Below are 16,776 nucleotides of genomic sequence, written 5' to 3'. Positions count from 1 at the left end.
TAGTCTGGTGGTTTTCGCTTTAGCTGTATGCGGTCATGGGCAGTGAATGTAGATCTCGGCAGACAAGCCAAAGTAGATCACACCAAAGAGGAAACTTGCTGCATACTGGTAATATGTCAACAAAGTATTTGAATTAAGGCTATGTATAGAACAACAGTCTACCTGCGCCTGGTTTAATGAAGCGATTCCTGTGTCGTTCATTTTCATAAAAAACGGACAAAGTGATTAATTATGAAATGTGTAAAATAATGTGATTTTAACGCAACCTGATTCGAAATGTAATGGAGTAAAAAGTATAGATATTAGCTCTTAGATGTAGTGGAGTAAAAGTCAAAGGAGCCATAAGTAAAGCTATTTAAGTAAAGTACTGATATGTGAAACATGTACTTAAGTAAAACTTCGTTACTTTCCACCAGAAAAAGACCTCTAATGTAAGGGGGCCTGGTGACACAGTGGTAGAACATTTGGTAGGGATGCAGTAGCCCGCGGGTTTGAATCACACCCCACTAGGTGTGGCCCCGTCCAGCCACCAGGGGCCAGTCCCGAGCCGGATAAAATGCGAGGGTTGTGGCAGGAAGGGAATTCGGCTTAAAAACTCATGCCAAATCAAGGTGTGGAAAACGTTCCACTATGGTAAAGCCTGATGGGACAGGCCAAAATTCATTTGATCTTTATGACTTCTAATGTAATTTGAAAATTTAGATGCTATGCTCGCCTGCCTTTGTACCCTTGACATCTTTTCAAAAACATTTTTAGGATCACTTGAAATAAATGCCATTAAAATATTTAAAAATAGCTTTATTATGAAAGTAGATTGTACATTTATCTTTGTACGAGCAGTTTGTACAAGTACTTTGTATAGGCCCACAATATGTGAAGAAAGGACTGTGATACTAGAAAGTTAAAACCAGACCGGCTAATGTTGGCTGGCGAAAAGGTAATATTACATCTACAGCAAGTGTGGGTTTGAGGTTCCTAATGGGACCTAACAGTCACATATGGTTGTGTAGTTTTTGGCTAATAAAATATGTTCAAGTACAACAAAAATATCTAATTATTACAAATTGAAAGTTGCTATAAACTGCCACACTAATACAACTGTTATAAAGTCATGCACTACAATGCTGATAACACTAGGGAAGGGGAAGTCTGTTTTATAACCCTTTTCATTTTGGATTTTCAACAGAAATGACAGACATTACATTACATTACACATTAAAACATTACATTATTGTGCATTAGAAGCCAAAGAAAGCCATAATGGGATTTTACATGGTCACATTGTAAAAGAAACTTTTCTGCAAAAGTTGAAATTGTAAAACTTTAGTAAACGACCAGGTGCACCACGTGGTACACTTTTGCCCATTATAAGACAGAATACAGAGCAATTGAAGGAAAACTGAAAAATTAAAGTTGGTGTTTATATAATTTAGATCATTCATTGCATACTGTGCATTATGTAGTGGTATCATCTTTATTTGCCTATTATCTTAACTTAATAGCCAGTAACCCCAATTCCAATCCGACGTCTGTTGCTGCACAAATTTTCGGTTTCAAAAACAGAGTCAGGACAGTAGTGATTTACAGAGTTTCTCTTTGTCAACTCCCTCCTGTGGGGTCTGAAAATACTTTCAATACATTTCAATGAAAGGGCAGATCTGCAAGCATTCATTTTCAGAAGTTTATGTCTAAAGATAAAAATCTTATGTAGATATACCTTATTAGTTTGTCTAAGACCTTTTTAACTGTTTCATTGGTTTCATGATCAATCAGCCAGTATAAATGCAAAAATCTCTCCTCACATTTCCTCAAAACTGGTCACACTGTTGGATTCTCATAGTTAACCAGTTTGACATTATCATACTTTTATCGTTGAGAGTATAAAGGTTGGTGAGCAAAATCTGCCAAAAATCTACAATTTCACACCACTTTGAACTTCGATGCACATTTAGCTGTCCCATCACCTTTAAATTGTTAGTTGGTCAGACTGATATTAGTAACAGGATAGATAGATAGATAGTTTAGTTTAATTGTTTGCCACATTTGGTTTTGAATCAGCTTATCCCATGAGAAGCATGTTGGTTTGGCACAGTTTTTATGCCAGATGCCCTTCCTGACACAACCCTCCCCAATTTCTACTGGGGTTGGACTGGCACTGCACAGCTGGGGATGGGAATGGGCTTTTTGGGGGTTCAGTGTCTTGCCCAGAGACACTTTGACATATAGCTTGGACTGGGGATTGAACCACTGCCCTGTGGTCTGTGGACAACTGCCTTACCAACTGAGCTACAGCCACCCCCAAGTAGGTTATACCATAAATGAATGACTGAATAAAATTTAATAGTGTTCATGTTAACTATCTGGACTAGACTAGACATGTTTGTCATTACCAGCATCACGAACTCAATTGAAATAGTGGCTCTGCTCTTGAGTCTTCAGTCTTGCTGAAACTGAAAATTCTTGAGTTTCCTCTTTCAGTGATTGTCAACCCAGATTTCCGCTTTAACCTCAGGGTTTGTTAAAATTTCATCCTGAAATAGCCCCCCTCATGTATTTTGACAAATAAACATTGATCTAAACAAAACGGTAAACAGTGTAGAAGAGTGGTGTGGTACTTCGGAGTATGGAAGCATGGTATGGTAACCACCTAACAACTTTGCTGCATGCCACACCTTCCTGCTCTCATGTTTTCTTCCACTTCTTCACTCTCAAATAAACACAACAGAATATTAACTTTTACAACTTGTACTGCTCTGATCTGTCCAGTGTGCACAATCTGAACAGGTCCGAATACTTTAAAATGTTGTTTTATATATATATATAGCAAAAGGTTTTATTTCAAATTTCAGTTCATAATTACAGTTTGTATTTTGCTTGGAACAAGACAAAAAGGCTGCAGTTTTGGAACATAACCACCTATGCATAAAGTATGATTTCTGCCATTTTAATTTGAATAGTTTCATCAGTGCTTTTCTTGCTATCAAGTCAGAATAGATGCTTTGAAAAAGAACATTGAGTCATGCTAATTTTGGAACACAACCACAACAGAAATGTGTGACAATAAGCATTGAGTTCATGTATGCACAAGGTTCTCCCGTTTTGTCTTTTTCTCCAGTAGTGGGTGTCAACCACATCGACGGTATGCATACCGATGTTAAAAGTTTATGTTAAAAGTTAAAGTACACTTTAACTGAAGAAAACTAAGACAATAATAAAAGTAGTTTTGTTTGAGTAGTAGGATATAATTGGAGAACAGTTTTTCTGTAAGACAGATAGATGAAGGATAGCAATGATACATCAATCATTGTCAACGGGGTGTTCAATCTGATGCATTGCTTTATAATTTACAGTAGAAAATGTGATGTCATAAAAAGGTGGAGCTGGTGCAGTCTAGCCTTTATAAAAAACTAATTTTATGAAAATGCATTTTCATGTAGTTTGTTACATCCCATTATCTGTGCATTGCCTCAGACAATAAAATCTACAGAACTGTATACAGTCATCTCTTAAAGTAGAACAGCCACTTAATTTGTTTTTGCTGTACAAAGAAAACTTCTGGTTTTAAGATCAGAAGATGAATATAATATGCAAAGTTTGTAATTTTTTTTTACACCTATGATATGTTGAACCAGAGTACACACTTCTTTCACTTTCTTCTTACACAGTTCTTTGGGTATCAGTTGGCCCAAACTTTAACTTAAAGAGCAGGACAGGTGTTTCTTGTTTCCCATGTGTCCCACCTTTACCAAAGTGATGACAAACTCAACATAGACTCACTGATCTTTATTTGACATAACTCATGATGGTAGAAGAAGAATGAGTGAACAGGAAGATTCCATTCCGTGTGAATGATTTCAACCACAAAGGAAACAACTACCAAACAATAATCTGAATCCTCTTTAAATATTTAAGATCATGAAATGTATCAAGTGAAGATTCTATGCATTTAGGGCAGATTTTGGTCAGGTAGTGAAGTCCGGAGAAACATGTAAAATGAGTCCCAACACATGTGCACAGTTACTCCCATTTGGTGGGATGCAGCCATAAAAACAGGCTTTGATTTTAATATTTCACCCATTGTAAACAACCCGATTACATGTGCATCACGTTGTGATAGGGTTGTTAAGTAGTACATGGTGTTTAGTACCTAGAACCTTTTCCACCATTAGTGTTCAATTTCTATTTAGCCACACATGCATGAGATTGGGATGGGAAATTGTTGTTGGATGAATGAAATTTAGCCATGGTCCTGGATGATGACTGCTGCCATGAGGTTAACATTTGTAATTCCGAAAGAAATGACACAACAGTGCTGATACAGATCTGTGTTGCCCTGGTAACCTTCTCTATCTCTCCCCTCTGCTCTGGTCTCGCTCTCTTCCTCCCGGGTTTACTTAAATAGCAGCAACTCGCCTCACCTGTGCCGCTCTTGTTATAAGCTCCTCTCACCTGCCAGATCGTCTTTCTATTTGTTACTCCTGATTTGTTTAACCTCCTGCCTGAGTTTTGTTTTGCCTGCCTGACTTTTAGATCCCGAGCCACACCTGCATCCTTGGTTTTATCTCGTCTCCCGATTTGTGACACTCCCGTGTGAAAGCCTGCTCTATTGTTGCCTAGCCTGAAGTGTTTGTTGTTGTTTTTTTGTTGTCGCTATTAGTTCTCCCGTGTTTTCGCTCCCTACCTGCTTCTATCCCAGCTGCTCTATCGCCACACTCCAGACCTCTGGTAGCTGACATCTCCCATCTGTGCTTCTTCACAGTAAGACTCTAGTGGCTTTCTTTATTTTTCTGTCTCATCAAGTCCAGTATCCAGTCTCCCCTGAAGTGTTCCCTTCTGCCAACCACTCCATCTCCCCCCCACCCCCTACTTACAATAAAACTAATTTACTTTAATTTGTTGTATGCGTCATTTCTGGGTCCTCCTCAATTAGCTCCGATACAACTATTGGATGGCTTTCATTCAATACACAGGCAGCATGAACTCTCACTAAGCGTGGAAATTGTGCTCAAGTCGAGATGGAATTAAACACTAACCTTGATCATGAATGTCACTCCTCTGCATCTTTAAGTGATGTCATCCCAGCTATTAGAATCCCTTAGCTGATGTAGTTGGTCTATTCTGGCACTTCGGCAGTAACCTAGGCCTGTAATGGTTCTTCCTTGGTTATCATTTCCTCTGTGCTGGTTTGGGTTTGATTCCAGTTTTCATGATAGCTTCTCTCAGGCACATTTCGGTTGTGAGGCCTAAAAGGCTTTCTTAGGTTACAGTCAACATCCCTTTTTTTGGCCTCTATGACAACTACGCTGATGGCTGCTACTGGTAAGAATGGTGGACCAGCTGCTTCAATAATCTGCAAACAGCCACTCTATGTTAAAAATGTGGTGCGGCCACAGGTCCCCTGTACAGTCAGGCTGGTTGCTACACTAAGTTAATGTTGCGGTTAGATATCATAAAAATTTGATCACACCTATATCAAAACAGACAGTACTGAAGGAAGGCAGAGCGGTCGTCCACCAATCTTGCAATTGGGAGTTCAATCCCCGGCTTCTTCAGTCCTTGACCAAGACACTGAACCCCAACTTTGTTGCCCCCGGTGAGTGTTGCCCAGAGTGGAGTGTTGGTGAGTGTCCCCCATTAGGGTGTGCGTGTGTGATTGTGAGTGTGAATGGGTGAATAAGAAGCAGTGTAAAGTGCTTTGAGTGCCAATAGGTAGGCACATCATAAAACAAAAAAATCTGACAAAGGCCCTGGACTGTTGAGCAGCTACAATCCTGCATCATTCAAGAATTGGACAACGTTCCTCTCCTAAACTCTATGAAAAAGAGGGGATGCCACACAATTGTACACACACCCGTGTTCCAACTGTTTTTTTTAGATGTGTCGCTGCCATCAAATTAAAAAAGATTGTCCATTACATAGTAGAATGTCTGTTTCAACATCCGATATGTCGTTATGTTCTAGTGTAAATAAAATATAGGTTGATGAGATTTGCAAATCAGTTTTACACATTGTTCCAACTTCTTAGGAATTTGAGTTGTAGAAAAATAAAGATGTTTTTTGCAGTGGAATAGATGATTTTGATTTTTTGGGAAATTTTGTCAGAGGCGTATTTTGTGGACTTTTGTGTAATAACTACTTGAAAGAATGTTCTAGTTTGACCACAAGTTGCATTGTTGGAGGAAAATATTTCCTTCTGAAGAACTGTCCCTCGGGCGAACTTTTTGACACTGTGACTTGCAGCACAGGTGCCCCCCAATCGACAGTTTTATCTCCCTTTTACTTCACCCTGCATAGCTCTGACTTCAGGTACAACTCGGAGTCCTGCTACGTTCAGATGTTTTCTGATGACTCTGCAACTGTTGGATGTATCCAGGGTGGAGATATCAGTGGTGGACAGTTTTGTTGACTGGTGTGAGCACAATCATTTCCAGTTCAACATCATTAAAACAAAAGGAACAAGTGGTGTACTTCAGGATGTCTGGGACTCCTGTCAATCCTCTCTCCATACAGAGAGAGGGGCGGGAAGTAGTTTCGGAGTACAAATGCCTGGGTGTCCACCTGGACAATAAACTGGACAGGTCAGTTAATGCAGCATCCATATAAAGGAAAACAAAGAGGGAGGGCTGGTTCTGTTCTGGTGGAGAAGCTGGACCCTCTGCATGTTGTGGCTGAGAGGAGAATGTTGCCCAAACTCCTCAATACTGGACAATCCCTCCAACCCACTCCACTGCTTGTTGGCTGGATGGAGGAGCACATTCAGCAAGAGAGTTATCACGGTCAAGGGCTCCACAGGATGCCACCAGAGATTATTTCTCCCATTGGCCATTAAACTGTTCAAATTATCCTCCTTCTGGGTTAAATGTTCAATGACAATTTGTATTTAAACAGTCATGTTGCATTTTGATATCATGACACCAAGATGACACCTAACAAGTAACAAGTTATTCAGACTTTGACATTTTTCGTTGTGGTATACCCACCGTTGTTACCTTTTGTTTCAATAAATTGTTAGAGATGAAGAAATTACCATTGCATGTTTGTATTTTAATGCCCTAGTTACATGATGTAATATCACTGTAGCATGAACTTTTTAAATTTCTTATAAATTTTACCCGAACAGATAGACAGTAGAGTATCAATGGTTTAGACCAAATGAAAGTGTGGAAAAGATGTGCAAACAGGTTGGAGAAAAGTGTCAGGCATGTTGTTTGATAAAAGAGTATCAAAATGAGAATTAAAGGAAATGTCTTCAAGATGGTGGCGAGACCAGCATTGTTGTACAGCTTAGAGACAGTGGCATTAAAGAAAAGACAAAGGCAGAGAGGCCTTTTTGGTTGTAGTTTGGGTAATGCATGTAAATAAATGTCATTCTGCTCTCCTGCATTAAAGTCAGACACCTAATACAACCATCCTCCACATCTTCACTTTGGTACTTGAAAAATCACATCCACTCTGGCCCAAAACTTTGGCACTGGGCATAAATAATGGTGTACAAATTTAGTCCTGTCATTAGAAAACAGACCAGTTTTTTCAGCTGCTGGTGGACAGGACAGAACTTAAGGTAAGAAAAAAGGATCACAATGTGCACACAGCAACAATCTGAATAAACAAACTAGTTTGCAGTAATATAGTTTGTACCACTAGTCAACTAGTGGGGGCTGTAGTCACTGTTACAGACATCAGTGCTGCAGGGCGTAGTAGGTGGAGCAGCGGCATGGACTGGGTTGTAGGGTCTGGTAAATACCAGATATATACAATTATATACTGGTATATACAATTTTATGCAGACACATTTCCATAAAATTAAGTCCGACATTTTAGTATCTTTGAAAAAAAAAACATTATCATCCAAATATAATTTAAAAGTGAGGCACGTTCCATTTTTGGGTGAAATAGCACCTCAGAATGCACCTAAAATGCAGTATAAACTTTACATTGTGAAATTAATTTGACCTTATCTAAACTTTTGAATCCACATGCCAGACTTCTCAGTTTTTTTAATACTTATTGCATAACATGCTGTTCTCTAACAAGGTGATTAATCACAAAAATCCCAATGTCACGTGACCACTAAATGTTCTGGTTCACTGGACATCATGAGACATTTTTTGTTATCGTATACCCACCACTGTTGTTAGGTTTTGTTTCAATAAATTGTTTGAAATGAAGAAATTACCATTGCATGCTTCTACCAAAATGCCCTATTTTCAACATAAAATATCACTGTAGCATGAACTTTTTACATTTTCATAAATTTCACCCAAAAGTTTAATATCCCTAACTTTTTGTGAGTAGTGTATATAGAAATAATATAAAATATATAACAGAATCTGAAGTTGACAGGCCCTATAGTTAATAGTAGTAGTAGTCGTAGGACTTTGAACATGTGCATTACCTGTACGATCTGGTAGTAGATGGGTTGTGGGATAAACAGAAGATCTGTGTTGTAAAGTGAGCGGTCAGTAGCTGGGGAAGGAGGAGGATTCAGGATCTACAAACAGAAAAGACCTGTGTTACTTAAGACAGCGTGACAGCAGCAAACAGCATGCACAATGAGTGTGTGTGTGTGTGTGTGTGTGTGTGTGTGTGTGTGTGTGTGTGTGTAACCTGAGGATAGAAGGCTCCCTTAACAGATGATGAGCTGCTGGATGATGCTCCAGTCAAATGAATCCTGTCATAGAGAGGAGCTCCACTGCTGCTACTGCCCATCAAACTGACTGAACTTATAATGGACTTTCTGATGGAAATACAACAATTTATGTTTCACTGATACCAAGTTGTATTAGCACCACTACTGTGTCCGTTTGAGCAAACCCTAACCTTGAAAAGTGCCATGCTGGGAGCTGCTGGGGGCAATGAAGTTGAGAGGCACATGGGGAGTACCACTGATGTACTCATGAGGAAAAGTCCCGCTGGGGCCCTTGTAGCGTCGACACACCACACGTTGGCAGAAGAAATATGCTCCCCCAGTCACAAAGACAAGCAGGATGATGGCAATGACTGGACCAATGGTACGTGAAAAAGAAAAAGAAAAGCAAATAATAGCAGAGTCAGGGATGTTAAAAAGTACCAATTCCATCAATGAAAGGATTACTCAACAAGCATACTGGGTACCCACCTAGGCTGGGCTTTTTATCCTCTCCTGATCTATAAACATTTGTTAGGTTTTTATCTGAATGTGAGAGAAAAAAATATTAATCATATGAGGAAACTTACAAAGCTGTAATAAGGCATTGTTACAGAAAGTGCTGTGTTTCATCTGCATTGGAATATAATCTATTTGTGGCACTTTTGGTCTTCTCTCAATTTTGCTGTGTGTTTGTTAGGCAAGACTTGGAAGGCTGAATTTTAGACAAGTTCATTGACATTCCTGACTGTGTTTTGAATTCATGGAATGAACTAAATCATGTGACCAGCTGGAGTTGGCAGGCATAAAATATAAACCGCTTCAGAATTTGTATTGAGAATCCTAATAACTATATTATGAAACATGTGTGTGTTTAGACACAGACAAAAAACCAAAAACAAATCAGGAACTATTTTTGTTAGTTTCAGTGTATAATATTTAATCTTAGAAATGGGTTTGGAAAAACCATAATTTAGGTTAAAGGGATGATTTACAGCACTATAAACTGTAGGAGGATACAATTGTCAATTGTTGCCAATAGAAAAAAGGAGAGGAAAGGTCATTTTCATCCATTGGGAAAACATATCAGATAAAAGGTTAAATTTCAAACCCACTGCCGATAAAATAAGATGTATTGCCCTCTTGATTTTATTTGCACTTTAAATTCATTATTTTTAACATACAGTTAATTCAGTTAATACAATGCAGGGCAACAAGTGTTTTGCCTTGTCGACCTTGTTTGGGTTAACTCAATACTCAAGTGCAAGTGACAATATCTAACACTCAAAATTAACCACACTGTATACTGTATGCTCCACTCAGAAAACTATGCATTTGCCTTTCATGCTGTTGATAACATACATGGTAAATGGTCTGCACTTACATAGTGCTTTTCTACCTATTGGTATTTAAAGCACTTTACACTACTTCTCATTTACATTCACAGTCACACACCGATGGTGGAGCTGCTATGTGTGACCCACACAGAATGTGTTCACAGTTCGATCTATATCTTTGCTGGGTTCCTTATGTAAAATGTATTACAAACTTTTCTGATTAGTACAGCTTTCCCCATGGTAAGCAGTCTGAGATTGGATCCTGGTTAGGCCAGTAGAGGGCAGCAAAGGAACATTTGTTTATTCGGGAGGCATTCACGCAGAGGCAGCTAGCTTCTCGTCATTCTCAACTTCAAGGACTAGAGTAACAGCACTTTGGTGGATTGAAGGGGTTTCCAGCGTGTGACTACAGAGGCAAGGTGACCAGCATAAGGGGGGCACAAACCCAAGGAGTGCAAGACTGTAAATACAGGTGCCTCCAACAAACAGGATGTCTGTCAAAGAGAGGGAAGGACTGGACACACAGAAGAAACTTTATCAACTTACTGCCAGTTAGGTTTTTGAGGTTGGCACCAGTATTGGAGCAGTTCAAGGTCTTGACTCAACCATACTAATTAAAGATGATGAACAGAGCAATGTTGAATATATCTTAGCTTACCTGAACTGTTCAGTATTATTAGAACGCAATAATGAAGGAATGCCAATACTACAAAGACGGGAATACATCATCAATGGGATTATCAAAAGCTGTGATCCTACTGTGTCCGTGAAACTAGGAAGCGAGGTCGAAGTTAGCTCATCTGAAGCAACTCCCTGTATGTCTTCAGAGTCTATCTATCCATGTGCCCTTGCTGTTGAGCTGCCCAAAAATAGAGAGACCACTAGTTGGTTTCAATGTAATTCAGGAACTTATTAAGATAAATGAGAGATGAACGGTGCTAGTGCAGAATATCACTGACGGGAAAACGACCTGACACAGTGGGAGAGGTCTGCAAGTTGCTTGGTTTCCTCAGCTATTACATTCAAGATTTCTCCCGCATTGCCAAGCCAATCTACGAACTGCTTTAAGTGAAAGGAAATCGGGGAGGGGTAATGGGAAAATGGAAACAAGTAAAGGAGTGCAGCTGCCCTCAAAGACCCCGATACAGTGGACTGATAGCCATCAGACAATCCTTCAGCAGATCATTGGTATCCTTTCACACCCACCTGCACTTGCATACCCTGATTTTGAACTACCCTTTGTTCTTCACACAGATGTGTGCAATCAGGGACTTAGCGCAGTCTTATACCAACGACAGGATGGAAAACTATGGCTCAAGGACCCTGACCCCTGCGGAAAAGAACTACACCTACAACTCTGGCAAGCTAGAGTTTTTGGCATAAAATTGGGCGTTATGCACCGCACTAATGCAATAACATTTATGATGAGTAAGGCACTGAATGCAGTGGGCTATAGATGGGTTGGAGAGCTCTCTGACTTCAGATTCAACATTATATACAGACCAGGAAAGGTCAATGTTTGGTCGACGCTGACACCCTGTCTCACCTCCCATTATACATCTCTGTGGGCTCCCTTCCCGGAAGCAAATGTTCAGGTGTAGGTAGTTTTATGGTTGATATCTAGCTAAGACACTTCTTTGTGTGGCCAGAGACAGGATGTCTTGCTGGGAACAAAAGGTGAGGAGGCACTGGTGTAAGCAGGTTTGATACTGGGTCTGCCGGAAGTGTGAAAACAGTGAAATAGTGTTACCTAGATTTTAGAAATTTCCCTCATAGATAGAGCGTATAGTTAGTTATAGTCACGCTGCTATATGCTTAGACTGCTGGGGGACCCATCCCTGATGCATTGAGCTCCTTTCCTCCTTTCCTCTCACCCCACAATTGTCACCACTGTATGACATTACCTTTGTATGTTTTCTCCAACTCCAACTTTGGAGCTGTGTGCTCTCCAGTGCACAGCTACTGGTCCTACCAACCTGCCCGATGACATGTTGTTGCTTTTTGCTATTTCCTTTTCTTTCTAAACTTTCCACTCACCCTGAGCCTAGTTCTCCTGGAGGTTTCTTGGGTTTTCTCTAAACATCTTTATAATCTGTAAAGATGACTTTGCTGCGACATGCCTTGAGATGACTTTGTTGTTTGCGCTATATAAATAAAGTTGAATTAAATATATAAATAAAGTTGATTTTTACAGCTGTTACTTTTCATCTAAACAACTAACAAAGCCTTATACAATCATCTGGCGCAGACAGACACAGATCCTACTGTGACCGGGAAACGGGAGGCCTCATTCACATCCTATTGTACATCAGAATGCACGCGTGTGTGTGTATGTGTGTGAAAGAGAGGGAGATCTGCCCTGCACTGTTACACTGGAGGCAGCGCAATACAAATGCAGTCACCTGACACAGACACAAAATGAGTCCATCAGTCTTACCATTTGTCACACCCTTTACGCACAAAAATAAACCAACCCTGGCAACATACCACACATAGCGGACATACATAAGCAGGACTTCATGTACACACCTTTCAGAGAGACATATGATTGACAAGATTAAATAAAGTCTTTATGAAGTCCCGTCTAGCTCAAGTATGTCAGATATTGTCTTTGTAATGGAAGTAATGGAATTGATGCCATTTTCAGCAGTGATTGCAGTATTAGCTTTAGTAGGCTGAAGTGTGGAAATAACAATAAAGAAGGCAAAAGAGAACAAAAACATAAAATAAGATGCCCAGCTACTTTCTGAGAAGGGATTTTGATTTTAAAAGTCCCTTTACTGGACATTAGGAAAACAAAAACTGATCTCTGTCAAATCATCACTCTAGAAAATGAAGCAAAAAATGTGAAGAGATACAAAAATTAAAGCAAAAACACTGGAGAAGCCCGGCAATGAGACGCCACAAAGCCAATGACAAGACTGTATAGCTCCGCTAAAATAGAGCAGCCCTGTCTGATTCCTTGCCGTACAGGGATTAGTCAACTCAATCCTGCCCACATCTTCACCATACATTTAGCTCCATTATACAACAAATGTAACAAAGCTACAAACCCATCACCAATACCAAATGCCTTAAGTGCAGAAAACCTCAAAACCTTTACCTGATCTAAAGAAAGAATATTGACATTGACATTTGAAATATTACATATGTCAAATCGTGAATAAGGAAAACATTGTACCTAATGGTCTTGTCCGGCACACAATATGTTTGGTCGGAATTTAGAAGTAGAGGCAGTCTTTAAGCCTGTTGGACAAAGCTCTGGAGAGCACCTTATAGTCTGTGTAAACTAGAGCCACTGGTCTCCAGTTCTTAAGTAAGGCCAGGTCTCCCTTTTTGGGCAGCAAGAAAGTAGTGCCCACTGACAAGAAGCAGGAAGACATCCTGTATTTAAACATTCCATAAATACAGCGTGTAAATCCAAACCAATTGTGGTTGAGAGCCCATCAATCCCAGGTGCAAATCATACTGCCATTTGGTTGTCAAGTCAATTGACTGCCCAAGCAGCACTGTCTTCCTGGGTGAGCCAAGGAAGCCCTTCCAGAAGCTCCCTTTACACTATGTTACAATTGTCAGCGGAAAAAAGGGCAGAATAAAAATCCACTGCATAACATCACATTTCACTTGGGCTATAGGTTACTCTGCCTCCTGGAAGTTTGAGACAGGTCATCTGCTTCCTTTGGGCAGCTGATTTCCCTACATTAAAAGTAGAAAGAGCTTGGGGCATCCATGTGTTCTAGTTGGAGGAGGCAAGACCTTACAAGGGCCCCATTTACTCTCTCTTGTAGAAAGGAGCTCAACTCTAGCCTCTTTGTCGGCAGCTGACGACCTGTGGCAGAATCTGGGTATCCATGTAGCTCCTCTTCAATGGTTTTTATGTCTGCTTCAAGCTCCCAAACCGCCATCTTAATCTTACCAGTGGAGTGAAATGTACAGTATCCTGTTGGCAAAAGACACATATTTGAGCCTTTACCATCTCCCACCACTTCCTCAGAGAACTAATGTTTATTTTCACCAATGTTCACTTTAACTGAATTTTTGTATGATTCATTGAGAAATTCATTAATTTCCTCTAGGGAGTAGAGGTCTGCATTTTTATTGGAACATTCACCAACAGACAGAGTGTCTGACTCAGTGTCATACTCCATTGTCTTCTCCATCACCTGTCATTTGACTATTGGTTCTTGTAACTGCTGGAAATTTGTGACTGTGAAGCTGATTCAGTTACTCCTGACTGACTGCTACTCAAAGTCTCTGTTGCCACAGATGTGTTTCTGTTGTTTAAAGACTAGCTCTGTACATACCTGTTTATGTTACTGTCACCATCATAATTGGGTTCATTTTGCCGCTACGTTTCCGGGCTTATCCAGTGGACAAGCTACAGGACCTACATCTAGAGTAGGACCCGTTAAGTCCTCAGTGGCCACAGCGCCATTCGTGGTGTCAACAGCCGCACTGGCCCACTTGCTGCTATGTACCGTACAACATGTATGATTCTTCACCATGTTTAACTCTGAAGGAAACCTCCAGTGTTTGTGTAGGCGAGTCCAGGAACATAAACACCTGTCACCTCAGAGACTGCACATGCTTAAGTTTAGAATCCTTACATCCAAAACTGACGGTTTTAAGAAAAAGAACTGACGGGGGGATACTTGCACAAACAAGTCTCGGATAATTAAGCCACTCTCTATGAGATTATTGACCTCATGCTCAGCTTTCAAGAGCACAACTACCACTTTGTTCATTCTTGATGCGAAAAGTAAATTGTCACGTCCTACCTGGCCAGCAGAACCTCTTCGACGGTGTCACTACTGTACAGCGAAACAATCCTAATTCACTGCCGGAGGGTTGGAGGTGGCGTCTCAGAGGACGCCATCCCTCCCAATATACGGGCAAAAATTCACCAACAATCAGAAAAAAAACTAATAACAAGACTTACCTGATCATGCAAAAGAAAAACAATGGAAAGTAAAAATTCCAAAACTTTGCGCCTCTCACACGCCCTCCAACCTCATTCCCACTCACGTGGAATTCCCAGCATGCAACAAAGAAAAGAGAAGAGTTAGATAAAAAGCAGAAACAGGTTGGCTCACTAACTTGACTGGTTCATGTAGCTGACATTCCTGCTTAAATACACACTTTGCTCTATCTCTGTCTCACTCTCACTAACAGATCTCGAGAGAAAAAAGCAGAAAAGCAGTAAGTTAAAGTTGAGGTGTGAGTAAGGTTTTGAATTCATATGGCCTGACAAGGCTGGTTTGACTGGGTGTGACTGTTAGTATTTACATACAATAAATATTTGTGTTGACATCAAACACACAAACACAACACAGTGGTGTCAGTGGTTGTTCTGCTATTAATAGTGGTTAGAAGATTTCTTTCCAGAAACAATTTTTTCAGTCTTTTTTTCACAGAAAGGGGTCTATTCATTATTTAGTGCTATACTATAAGCTTTAGTTTTATACTTAACCTACAGGACAGTCAAAAGTGCATTTTTACTGTCGTTAATTAATTATCTCTACCACTCTCTGGGCATCCATCCATCTGATCCAAAAAAGATTCATTTTTGGGGGATTGGAGCCTAACCCAGCTATCATTGGGTGAGAGGCAGGCACACCCTGGGAATTTAATGCACCTACAGGCTGTTTGTTCTTACCATCTCATGCGATCGAATGAAATGTCAAAGGCAGGGAGGCATTTGTTGAAAATGGCTGATACCGGTTCCATGACTGGAGGCAAATTCTTTGCATGTGATACGTACTTGTCCAATAGTGCTTATTTTGACTCTGATTCTTCTTACTTAGGATCCAAAATGGTGGCCACTTCCACACTTGTTTCACACAAAAATGCAGTATTTAAACTGTGCAAACACAAGCTTTTTGGTTTGGGGAATTAATCTATCCCGACTTCATCCAAAATTGGGAAGTTTGGTGTAGAGAGCCAAAGGCAAAGCATAGGCCGGCGTATGTCACTCACATTTCCAGGTAGGCACAAAAAAATCAGGAATAGCTTAGGTCAAGTTTAGGCCTTAAATCTAAAGACTACATGTTGGTTTAACCTTCACAGACACTAAATGTCGCCAAGCAGTTTTAGTTAACTCATCGTCGTATTTAGCAACCCGTACAAATGACCTATTCTGTCATGTTTCACTAGTGGACTTATATGAAAACCCAAATCGAAAAAAATGACCTGTTCTTCCTTGCAAATGTGGCCACGAATTTTAAAAGCTGGAAAAACAATTCTCCTGTATTTCTCCTCCCAACAATATTTTCTTAAAATCAAATGTATGTAAGAAATGTAATCATCATTTTATTTCTTCTGTCAACATGTTTACCACTGCCCTAAATGCACACGTGTCATCAAAATGGAGAGACCATGCAAGAAGGAGACTACTGAGGAAGGCAGCCGAGACAAAGAACACAGGACACAGAAACTGTGCATACAGTAAATGTTGTCTGCATTGACAGACCATTAGTTTGTAGTTTCTAAAAACTTTCAGGGCTGTAGCTCAGTTGGTTTGACAGTCATCCATGGACCACAAGGTCAGCGGTTCTACTCCTCCACTCATGGGTAAATGTTGGTCTCCAAGTGTCCTTGGACCAGACGCTGAAGCTAAAGTTGCTTTTGGTGGATCAACCTTGCATGGCAGCCCCTTATCATTGGTGTGTAATGGGTGAAATATAAGCAACATTGTAAAGTGCTATATGTATTTAATGGTTTTGACAGTTTTTAAAATTCACTACCAGCCATTTCTAATATCAGGATTTTGATCCTTTTAATACCAAGATATTTAAAGTCAGTAACGTTTTCAGT

The 16,776-nt window shown here is 40.1% G+C and overlaps 1 long non-coding RNA gene across 5 annotated transcripts; it reads right to left on the bottom strand.

Moving 5' to 3' along the window:
* Positions 1-801: 801 nt before the first annotated feature.
* Positions 802-15,110, bottom strand: LOC137125188 (uncharacterized). 5 transcript variants are annotated; one of them, XR_010914097.1, is made up of 7 exons: positions 14,903-15,110; positions 13,145-13,903; positions 9,119-9,172; positions 8,821-9,000; positions 8,608-8,737; positions 8,396-8,491; positions 802-7,733 (listed from the first exon to the last, which is right to left on the bottom strand). It is a non-coding gene; the product is annotated as an uncharacterized lncRNA (long non-coding RNA). The 5 variants fall into 5 exon arrangements; XR_010914096.1 differs by lacking the exon at positions 14,903-15,110 and adding an exon at positions 14,742-14,859; XR_010914098.1 differs by lacking the exon at positions 14,903-15,110 and adding an exon at positions 14,268-14,735.
* Between the last annotated feature and the right edge of the window lie 1,666 nt (positions 15,111-16,776).

This window comes from Channa argus, chromosome 4, assembly GCF_033026475.1.
Source record: "Channa argus isolate prfri chromosome 4, Channa argus male v1.0, whole genome shotgun sequence".
In the NCBI taxonomy this organism is placed as follows: domain Eukaryota; kingdom Metazoa; phylum Chordata; class Actinopteri; order Anabantiformes; family Channidae; genus Channa; species Channa argus.
The sequence above is the reverse complement of the archived record's forward strand: the minus strand, read 5'-3'. Positions and strand labels throughout refer to the sequence as shown.